Source organism: Pyrgilauda ruficollis, unplaced genomic scaffold (assembly GCF_017590135.1).
Source record: "Pyrgilauda ruficollis isolate IOZ18807 unplaced genomic scaffold, ASM1759013v1 scaffold74, whole genome shotgun sequence".
NCBI lineage: Eukaryota > Metazoa > Chordata > Aves > Passeriformes > Passeridae > Pyrgilauda > Pyrgilauda ruficollis.
The window spans coordinates 5114995-5127390 of record NW_024529266.1 but is presented as its reverse complement, the minus strand read 5'-3'; the positions used below and the strand labels follow the sequence as shown (position 1 = coordinate 5127390).

Here is a 12396-nt window from a genome sequence, read left to right as displayed (position 1 = left end):
AAGGAAAACAAAGGATAAAGTGGGCCCATTGCTAAATGCTGGCCTGCTGTTAAATGAACCATCTGGAGCAATCCTCTGCAATGTGCTCTAGGGTAACCCTGCTTGAGTACTGGGTCCCTTCCAGCCTGACCCATTCTGTGTTTCTGTGTCTCTCTAACTCTGAAACACATACTACTTTTTACACCCTCACATATGCTAACGCCTAAAATCAACCAAACGCCACCTAAACATGAAATTACAACTGTAATTTAACCTTCTCCTCTCCCTCAGAAAAACCCATTGTAGGTGTAGTGTAAGTGGAGATGGATGACAGGAGATTTCACCTTCGTATTCTGGGATGATCAACAGGCTATACCTATCTCCTCCCCCACAGGTATGACTATTCAGAAAGCTCTACCAGGTGCTTCTTCAGGAAATTCAGAAAGAAAAAAAAGCTTCTGTTTGCCATCATACATGTAGCAAGATATACTCATCTCAAAATGAACTGTATTTGTTGTTGGTTCTATCATTCATATTTTAGGTATTCACATGTCCTTCTGTAGACAGTGTATACATCACCGTCAAACCAGTAAGAACCTGCATTTCTGCTGCTCACCATTTTGCACCTGGCCATTCGAGTTACTGAATGCTACCACACTTCTAAGTCCTGCCACAAGAGTTCACTGTTTGCAACCAGGCGTACAGTATATCACACTGTTTGTAAATCCATAATCATGGTAGTTCGCATTGAACCCAACCAGATTTATGCTAGCACTTGCCTCTCCAATTCTGTTGCTTAGTGTTTAACTGGCCATCACTTAGTATGTAAGCCTAGCAGCTCCCAACCTCTCTGATGTCAGAGAACAGCTATAATGCAAGGGAGTTTATTTTCTGCCAAATTTAACACAACAGAAGAATTTGCATTACTCTTAATGCAACACATGCTCTGCACCCTGAGATCTGAACAGCTGCATGTTTTATTGGGAACTTACTCTGGGCAGCTACATCAGTTCTGGTTAGTGCAGAAGATACAGCTCCTAGCTATATCCTCCTAGCATCATCCTCCTAGATTCTGTTAGGAGCTAGGAGGATGATGGTCACCTCCTGGGAGGATGATGATCACCAATTCACTGTTTGAACTGATAAGGTGTCAACACCTTTATTGTGCATCCCTCTGCACAATTACTGCATTACTCTGCAGTAACTGCTGCACCATTCCCTGGTAACTCACATTCCTCAGGCTGTTTTGTAGACATACGTAGGTGGCCATAATTCCTCTGGCAATGCTCAGACCTTGTAAGCATCTCTCCTGAGAGCCACTAGACCTGTGTGGGTGTCTCTGTTCTCTGGCACTCCCCTGCATCAGAAAACCCTGATGTGTACCATGATCTGCTGCTCCACTGAGGACCTGGTCAGCTCTGGAGAAGTTTGCCTTGGCAATTGGTTTATCTAATTCTGTACTAAGACTTTAACCCATGAACTATCACTTTGGTTATCTGTAGTCTTTCCCTTTCAAGTTTACTGCTAAAGATTTGCCATTTAGCAGGTATTTGAAAAGTCTGAAGCTTTCTGTTTAGATAAAAAGCAATTTCATTACAAATTAAGTACAGAAGTCAGATAATTCACCAAAAGCTCTATGTGGTGCATTCCCAACCTTCCCTAAGTTACAAGCTGTAACCTATTGTGGAGATTTATACATTCACCTTCCTAATTATTTTAGAATAAAGATCTACCAAGGAATTGCAGTATAGAAAATTCAGTGATTTATAACCTTGCCACAAAATAAATGAATCACATTGTTTACACCTGTAATACAGCACCAGCACCTGTAATAAAAGCAGAAAAGATTGCATACTGCTACTCTGATTTTAAAAAATTAACTTATTTTTATGTTCACACTGGTGATTAATCTAGAAAAAAACTCTGATTAACATAGTTTATTCTTCAAACCCTCATTCTTAAAATTTCACTATATTAAACTGTTCTGATCACCACTGTGAATTTCTTCTTTATAGTTAAATATGCAGATCCATAAAACTTTGCTCTATTTAGCAACATCACTTCTCAAGATTATGCAGTGAAGTAATCTGACCTTCCAATCAAATCCTAAGGAAAGCAGCAAAATTTTAAATCTGTAAGAGAAGCTATACCTAAGAAATCTAAATAATATCAAGAAGTTCCTATGAAACACAAATCAGTGATATAGAAACGTAAGAAAAAATAAATTGTCAGATGTGACACCTACTGACAACTGCCATTTTGATAATTTCTAAATGAAAGACATGAACCTTCTAATCACAAAAAATAAAAGAAACCAAAATTAAGATAAATGTTACAATCTTTTTAAAAGCCAGAAAAAGAAGTGAAGTCAAGTTTTAATTTAAACTAAATATTCTTCCTTCCTTTAAAAATAATCCTGTATTTCCATGAAGCACTATGCTTCTTCATAACATAAAACCCTGTATACAGCTCTAAAGAAAATCCCAGGATCTTAAGAAATGTTTCCATTTTAAGTAAAAACATAAATCAAAAAAAATCAGGTGAGATGTTGGTAAGCTCTCAAACATGTCTAACAGTACATTATGGTCATTCCTTACTCCTTAAACACATTCCTAAAGAATAACTATACAAATTTAAGCTTTGTCACTCCCAAGTACTTCCTTGACCAAGGGTCAGCACTATCAGCTAAGCTCAGATCCATAAGCCCGTGCATAGTGAAAATTTTCACAATAAACCTGTTAGCACAGAAGACAGTTTTTACAGGACCCGCTTCATCACTCAAGAGTTTGGGTCACCTACTATCTTAACCACTTTGCACTCTCAAGGAACAGCATGTACTATCAAAACTTGTTGCCCAGATTGAGCTGGTAAAAACAAGGCAAGAAGGGGAAGGGGAAGGATTACTACAACATACTCAGAATTTTCACCCCTCAGAGGAAAGATAAAGTAGTATGTGGGTATCCTTTACATCATTTCAGAACTACTTGAGAGGCTCTGTGATTGATGGGGGACTACATCAAAGATCTACATGCAAACAAAAGTAAATACAAAAACTTAGCCAAGTATTAACATAAAATCATTTTACTGATGTGAAAGGAAAGGGTCTTTGCAATACCTTTGATCCACCTGGAATGTAATGGTTGCCATATTTACACAAATATTTACCAGCCCACGAAACCTTCAATGCAATGGGTATGTAATATACTACAGAGGATTACCATCACGCGATAGCACAGTGACAAAATGCAGAGCAAAAGTAATGGGTGGTTTCTTTAATGTTTTTTTAGTTGACTGTCATCAACATATAGGCATCTATGTGATGCATAATAAAATCTTTAGGATCCAAAAACTGTGTTTTCTATACCTAGGTTGAGTTAATTGGGTGATCACATACATTAAATAAAGAAAAGTGTTATTGAGATAAAAAACAAAGAAGGATTTTTACGGTGTAATCAGTACACAGTGCTCTCTAAGTTTTAATTTTGAACAGCTAGACAAATAAGCAAGCCAAGAAGATGACCAATGAGATCACCATTTTACCAATTCTGCTACTATTCTCATAGCGACAAAAGCAATTTACTACACATACAAAGATGATATTCATTTACATATATTTAGTTCTATTAACAAAACTAAGTAATACTAGAAAATGTTATGATGTTCATTTAAGAACAAAAACATTTCTAGTACAGCTATTTTATGCTCAGATTTTGTTGCACTGAGGAAAACAAAAATTTAGAAACTAAACCATTAAAAATTATGGATCTGGCCACCCCAAATGAACTATATGGACTCTACTCATTCCTCTCAATATATTTATGTTATGCATCTTCTTCCTGTAGTTTAGATGCGGTGCTCATTTGCACTTTAAAGTTTTCTCTTTTCTCTCAAACAATAATCACTGTGGTAAAAAATATTTAGCCATTGGCTGTTTTTCTTACAAAATGCTCTACAGTTCAAGGTTCTATATTGAGTGATAGGTCAATTCCTGCCTTCTGATCTAAAACAAGAAGAAAATCAGTTTGCAACATCAACTCTCCTTTCATACAGATCAGATATACTGAAAGTCTACCAAGTTTCATCCATAATCCCATCCCACTGACTGCCCACTAACCATTTCATTATGCACAGACTGACAGGACTTTGATCTTAATTTTCCTCTTTTTAAATAATCCGATAGCACGGGTTAAACATCTAGTGTATCTCCCTTATGTCTACGCTGTTTACCAGCTCTCATAATCTATAAGCTGTCATTTTGTTCCACTTACTTTGAAAATCATGATAAAAAATGGCTGAGTCACGTATATCTGGAAATACTGGAACAAATGTTTGTAATTTACAAAAAGCTTCTAGGACAGCACAAAGTTCTGAATTATACAAATGTTTCATCAGCAAGTACTCCTCTGACACCTGCTTGTATGCTAGTCACAATTACTCAGCTGTATAAACAAGGAAATCACCCAAACAGACTGAAAGACAGCACCCAAAAAACTAAACTGTAGTTTCTTGTATTAAGAAAGATATCACTTCATTAAAGACACTGAGAAGGTAGAGCAAGTCCAGAACAAAGCTGGTGAAGTATCTGAAGAGTAAGTCCTATGAAGAGTGGCTGAGGGAGCTGAGATTGGAGAAAAGGAGGCTCAGGGGAGATCTTATCACTCTCTACAACTCCTTGAAAGAAGGTCATAGTCAAGTGAGGGTCAGCTTTTTCTCCCATGTAAATAGCAACCACAAGATGACACAGCCTCAAGCTGCTCCAGGGGAGGTTCAGGTAGAACAAGATAAATTCTTCAAGATAAATTCACGGTAATGGTTAAGCGGTTGTTAAACATTGGAAACATACAACCCAGGGAAGTGGTGGAGTTACAATCCCTGGAGTGTCTAAGGAAAGACTGGATGTGGCACTCAGTGCCATGGTCTGGTTGACAAGGTGGTGTTTGGTCAAGGGTTGGACTCGATTATCTCAGAGGTCTTTTTTAACCTAAATAATTCTGTGATTCTGGAAGGAATGGCAGACACATTCAGTAAACCTTCATCTCCTACGTTTTCCACTTACCTAACAAATCACATCCAGGAGAGAGCTGCAAATTCTCAATTTCTATTTAAAAGCTATCAGATTTCTACTTGCTATAATGAGATAATTTTCACCATGACTAGTTAAAGAACTAGATGGGATTACTGCAAACAGAAAAAACTCCTAAGGGAAAAAGAGACATGACAGTTGTATCAAAGGCAACTTTCATAGTGACCACAGTATTTTTCAGATAGATGTGGTATCTTGAAACTATGATGAACTGGGAAGTGCCCAGGCATTATAAGTAGTTCTGGATATGCTGAGTCTATACTGCAAAATCTGTTACAGCAGCCAAATTACCCAGCCAGCAGGTATCAGTTATGAAACGCAAACACCTCTCACAAGGACAGAAATGCTCTTCCATGATGGCCAAAAAGCAAAAGGCTCACAATCAAAAGGACATCTGCGATATAAGTCAAGTCATCTTAGTCAGAGATCTGGAATTTCTCCAAATTCATGTAAGTGCTGCCCTGTTGCAAGACTGCAATTCCTCTGTCATCAAGGAATTTATTTTTAATACTGTAGAAGAAAACCAGAAAGCTATAGACAGATGGCTAGCAGAATATCACAGTACCAGGTAACATGAATTTTTCTGCTGCATGTTCCACTCTCTCGCTCCAGCCATCACTTCTACGGAGAATATGTTGCCTTAACATTGAAAGGTAATGTAGATGGCTACCTTCCTATTAAGGGGATGACAAACATGGGACACCAGGCTAAAGACTAAGGTTCTTATATATTACCTCTTTGTCACGATAAGAAGGTCTTTAAAAAAAAGTTTGCATTTGTAATGGCTTCTTTATTTACAGTCAAGCTGATGTAAACTTGCTCAAGAACATGTCTCCTACTATTGCTCTGATGTGAAAAATGCAGAGGAATATATAATTTTTCAAATACAGGATATTTTCTGCAGCCTCCACTTGTGCTCATATGCCCTTGTATCTGACCAGTTTCAGAAAATTAAATTTTCTCAACTATGAACTTAACATATTCATTACTCATTTTATGAGCTCCGTGACAATCTGTGTATGATTCTGGTATGAAACCTTCCGACACATTCCTTCCTTCTCTGCTGAAAAAGCAGACAGGAACACTGACTCTCCACCAAGAAAAGTTTCTGTCACAGTGTCACTCTGTAAAATATAGGCTACTGGACAAATTGGACGATGATGTAGGCTGCAGTGCCATCCTTATGATGTTGACATTGCTTTAAGATTTACATTTGTCAGACTTGGACAGTGTAGTCTCTCAGCTTGCCAAGTGCCCAGCTGCGATAAGGTGCAAGGAATAAGTAAGCTGCTTAAGTTCAGAGCTGACGAGACAGATGTAATGCTTGCTGATAACAAAAACAACACACAGCCATTCCTAAAGACCACACGGTTAAACATACTGGATGTGCCTAGCAAATGATCCCACACCACTACATGTACAGGGAAAATAAGCCACTTCTCCAGAAACAAAATGGTGCTGTCTGTCATTCAGGGCATTTAAGAGACTCAACTCTATGCAAGCTATGGCAGCTGTCTAAGAGACCATACCTTCTCCTGGTAACAGAGGGTTCCCAAACAAAACAGTATAATGAAATAAATCACATGCTTAAAAAGCTGCACAGTAAAAAAGGCAGGACAAATCACTAGTCTCTAAAAGACCATGCCATTTTTCCACCAATAAAAGTTTATCTAAAACTGATACCTTATCCTTTTTCTTGGAAATTGCATATATAGAAAGCACACAGAGAGCTACTTCAGCCAATGGAAAAAAAAAAGTAACCCCAGGCAGCAGCTCAGCTATCATTCTTTTTCTCTTTAAAATGAACATTAACTTGAGTTACTTTAAATCCCCAGAATTTGCTGTGCAAATAAACTTACAACTTTCTTCAGCAGCTCCTTACAAATATTACTTCAAACAGCAGTCAGCTTCCTAAAGAAAGAACAGTATCTGTTCATGAAGACAAGTTCTCAAGTTTATAATCTGAACTGGACCATTTTTCCTTCAGGGAACAGGTCTCACAGTACTGTTCCAAGGATCACCACACAAATGCCCTGCGGCAGAGAACTTTAAGTAAGGGAAACAACAGGAAAAAATTAGTTTAAGGTACTAAAAATCCAAATTTAACTGCTGAATGCTAAAAATTCTCACTGAACTGAGTTTTGAACTATTTCCAATTATGTCCAAGTAATAAATTTATCAATTATTCATCATTCTATCCTTAAAATACATGAAATCCATGAAATGGCATGCAGCATAAGTAACTAGCAAGAAGGAGCTGGAAGTGACTGTGCAAATGGAAAGCTATGATCTAATCACAAACTTAGTGGGACAAAATCACATGACTGGAGCACTCCAGTTGACTGCTACAAAACTGTTCACAAGGAACAGGCAAGGAAAGGGAGGCAGACAATTTGCCCGCTCCATGGACTTGATTGCACAAACCCATCTTTGAAAAACAGCGATGAACAGGTCAAGAGCTTGTGGTTGAAAATCAGAAGCCAAACCAGTACAGGAAATCTCATGGTTTGTGTTTATTACCCACCACTCCATTGAGGGGACTCTGTTGACAAAACCTTCTTACTTCACCTGCAGGAAGCATCAATCTGGCAGGTTCTGATCCAGCTGCAGGGACTTGTCAGGACAGTCCCTGACATCTGCTGGAAAAGCAACTCGGCAAGATGTAAGCAGTCTCCTGCATCAAGGATGATTTCTTACCCCAGGTGACAGAGAAGTGCTACTCCACCTGTTGTTTACTAAAACCAATTAACTAACTGGAGAGGTCAGGATCAGTGGCAGCCTTGGCTGAAGTGGTCATGCCCTGGTGGAATTCATGATCGCAAGGATTATGGGCCAAAGAAAGGTTAAAGTCACTACTCTGAATTTTAGAAGCCTGAACTTTTAGTTATTTTAGGAATTAGTGGATGGGACCCTCTGGAAAACTGCACTCAGGGAAAAAGCAGAATAGAACTGTCAGATATTTAAGGACATTTTTCTTAGAGCCCGAGATCTCTCCATTTCCAGTGAGCATTCAGGCAGGGAAGGCAAGAGACCAGCGTGGCTCAGTAAAGAGCTCCTGGATAAAGTGAAATACAAGAAGGAAAAGCACTGGACATGGAATCAGGGTATCCTGGGAAGAAAAAAGAATTGCTGTCTGGTTGTGGAGGAACAGGATTAGGAAAGCTAAGGTATAGCTGGAGCTGAATTTGGCAAGGGATACAAAGAATAGTAAAAATGGCTTCTATAGGCACATTGGTCAGAATGGAAGATTAAAGAAAATGTGAGGTACTCAATAATTTTGTTTGCCTCAGTGTTCATTAGTAATCACTCTTCCCACATCTCTGAAATCCCTGAACCTGAAGACAGGAACTGGGGAATTGAAGTCATACCCAGTGAATCAGCAGATCAGGGTGGGGGGGACCTGAACAAGTCCATAGGAGCCAGTGAGATGCATCCCAGTGTCCTAATAAAATTGGCTGATTGCCAAGCCACTCTCCATCATATCTGAAAAGTCATGGCAATCAGGAAAAGTGCCCACTAACTGCAGGAAAGGGAATATTACACTCTTTTTAAATGTATATTTATAACAGAGGATATTTTCTATAATCTTTGCATCCAGGGTAAGGGGATCACCTTTGTATCCAGGGTAAGGGGATTTTAACCAGAGCATCACTGCAATTATTGCCAGTTGGGTTTATGACACCATAAAGCTGCATTGTTCAATCTTTTAGAAATTTACTTTTTTATTATATGCAAGTCTAAAGCAGTTTTGAATAAATTTTGCTGTGCTACTGACTATATACACATTTTTAAAAACCCAACAGTTCCTCACACATCAGTGGGTGACCAGCTCATTACTGTTTTATTCCTTGTAAGTCCCTACTGTTTCATGTCCATCTTTAAACAGTTTGGGTTTGAGAAAATCTTTACAGATCATCTAGTTGCAGCTCCACTGCCACTCGACCAGTTTGCTCAAAGCCCCACACAACTTGATCTTGAACGCGTCCAATGATGAGGCAGACACAAGTTCTGTGGGCAGCCTGCTTCAGCATTATACCATTATATGAAGTGGTATAACTTTTAGTGTAAGAAAAAAGGTCTTCCTTGTATCCCACCTATATCTACCTTCTTTCAGTATAAAAAACTTCCTGGTAGTCCTGTCAGTGAAGGTCCTGGTAAAAAAATCTTTCCCTATCTTTCTCAGAAGTTCCTTTTAAGTATTAAAAAGGCCTCAGTAAGTTTTCACCAGAGCTTTCTCTTCTCCAGGCTGAAAAGCTTCAGTCTTCTCAGCCTCTCTTCAGAGCAGAGGTGCTCCAGCCCTTTGACCATTCTTGTCTTGGACACATTTTAACAGGTCCATTATTTTTTCTTGTGCTGGGAAACCCCAGAACTGGATGAACTATTCCAGATGGGAGTACTCTCACAAAAGCAGAGAGAGGACAAAGGTCCCTCTCTTGACCTGCTGGGCATGCTGCATTTCATTCAGCCTAGGATGCACTTGGCTTGTTGGCTTTTTGGGTTGAAAGTGCACGTTGACAGCTTGTGTCCAGCTTTATCCCCTGTACTCCCAAGTCATTCTCTGCAGGTTGCTGTCAAGCTATTTATCCACCAGCTTGTATTGATATCTGGGATTGTCCCTAGCCTGAACAGAGATGTGATACAAAATTACAGAAGAATTTTTCAGTTTTAATTTACATTTAAAACCATGACATGTATTCAACCACTATACAAACAAAAACCATGCACATAACTTGTGCTTGTAACGTTCTGAGACAAATTTTCCTGAATTCTGGTGTCTGTAAATTCTTTCTTACAGATACAAACCTGGAGCCAGTTTTCTTTCTCCAGATTTCTAATTTCTGCATACACTGGACTCATTTAATCCTTGACAGTTACTACACTTATAACAGCAGACATATTTATGTTTCTTTCTGCTCATGTCTGCAGACATTATTTATAGTAATGCATTTCTAGCATTTGCCATATCTTTCGTAAGACTTGATAGTACCATACCACTGCAAGATACAAACTTGACAGTTTGCAATAGGATCTGCACATTATTCTGACAGTAAGTACTATACAGCCAGGAAACTATGTTCTTTTAATATCCTTATTAAAAATCCAATGAACACTATGACTAAATAATATATAGTAAACTCTGTTTTGTACATGATAGCAATGAGTCACTACACTTTTAATAAATTATATATTGCAGTAATCAACTATTGCATTATTTTTTAGTTTAACACTTTTTAAAGTCAAGTATATTACTAAAAGCTATTTCATAAACCATTATAAAGCAATTTGGAAATATCTTAAAATCTGGCTCAAGATTTCTCTCTATTTTGGTCCCATTGCCTGTGAATGTGTGCAATGATCTAGTTAATGTATGATTGCATCTACGGCATAACGATTCTACTCAATGGCCCTTCCAGCAATATTTTTGGAAACACGGAGAAGTAATCAATACTTCTTTGTATTACCAGAAACGCATAGCAACACTGGTATACATCATTGCAAGTGCTTCTTTACTTTTCCACAAACACAGCTGCAATAGCTCTAGTAGCTCACTGTAGTTTAACAAATGAATTTCATTACAAATTAGAAAAGATTAGATGAGTACTGTCCTCAAATGTCTTTAATCCTTTTTAATCATTAAAACAGAATGACATGCAGGAGAATATGTGCCCATTCTTTTAAAAGCCCGTACAAATTTTTGCTTTGAATCCATTCTTCAGTGCCGTACCACTGAGAAACCTCTATATTTTTAGAATTGATGTACCTTTCAATACTATAATCTTCAGCTTTCAAGCTTACTATTATTTGCCTTCAGGTGCAAATTTTAAAGTGTACAGCCTTCTAAAAAACCTTTATGGTTTCAGCCAGATTCTGAAAGGCTTGTAGATCAGTCATCATCACACTAGATTTCTTTTCAAAATAATGTTCTTCAGTCAGAGTACACTTGTGGTTATACTCGGTTCATTTGTCAAATACAAATCTGAGGTCATCAAAAGCTTCAGGGCAACTTCAGCTATTCCAAAACTCATTTTCTACCTCTATTTTGTTGGAGAAATAGTATTTCAAGTATAAAAATAATAGAAAACTCTAAAGATAGAGAAACAAAGACATCGCATGTGCACATTTCAGTACAGCATTCCAGCAACTGCTTATAAAGACAAAGTCAATCCAATACCCAAGCATTTTAGAACATAAAAAATACCAAAAGGAGATAAGGTATTTCACTATGAAGTTGATATATATTCTACTGAAATCATTCTTTTAGAGCTGACACCTCAAAATACATAGGTCTAGGAAGAGATGCTAATGATTCTATTTAAGTATTTCTGTTGTAATTGATGAAACGTTTAAACACTCTCATTTACAAGGTCTAAATTCATTATAAGTCACATGCCTGGCAAGGCTGAATGACGCTAGGCTCAATATTCCTGTTGGCTTGAATTCTTTGGCCATATACTAACACAAGGGCTTTTATTTCATTCTAAGTCCCATGTTTTATTAAAATAGAAAAATAGACAAGAGAGCATTTTCTTTCAAAGGCTGATTTGATATTTGAGAGGTCAGTCTGAATTTTTTATCTCCAGAGATTTTTTATGCAGCTATAATTTATATTTTTAATTAGAGCTGAGTAATTAACACTCCTTTGAAAACAGAGACTATCTAGGTACTTGGGGAAAAGCTTTTCCCTTCCCAAAGTAAAACTGAGTTTTATCATTGACTTTGACACACAAAGAAATCCAGTTTGTTTCCTATGACCCAAAGCCCCATATATAAAAATAGTCAAGGAAAAATGGAATTTTAAAAGCATAAGCACACACCAAGCTTCTCTTGGAGACTAAAGACAAATGAAACAAGGCAAAAAATAAATTAAATAAAACTAAACTCAGCTGGAAGCCCAAGCTTTATCTGCTTTGGGTAAACTGTTTGATGCCGTTTAACAGCACTTGGATGGAAGCTGACACCACACTCATTCACAGCATGAATTCTACAAATTACACGCTTCCTCCAACTTGTCATTAGCTACAACTCTGCCTTTACATTTACACAAATTTCAAGTGGTGCCCCTGCATCCCATCACTTCTCAGCAACTTTGTCTCTCTTTTATCTGCTCCTAATATTTTCAATATGATCAGAAGTACTTAAGTTAGCATCTGTATTTCCTGTTTTCACACTAGCTCATGTCTGTCGTTAAACTTGGAGACCACTGGAAGAGAAAACCAGCTGAACTATGTGTCCACAAAACAGCTAGCATACCATAGTTTATGCAAAATATTGGTTTACAGTGTGTGATATGGTAAGGTATATCCCTTCAGCCATTTCATTTTAGAACCTGTACT

At 37.7% G+C, this 12396-nt stretch overlaps 1 protein-coding gene across 7 annotated transcripts in view; it reads right to left on the bottom strand.

Moving 5' to 3' along the window:
• The window catches only part of KDM4C (lysine demethylase 4C), a 239596-nt gene that overhangs the window by 61401 nt on the left and 165799 nt on the right, over positions 1 to 12396 (bottom strand). The window lies entirely within an intron of this gene.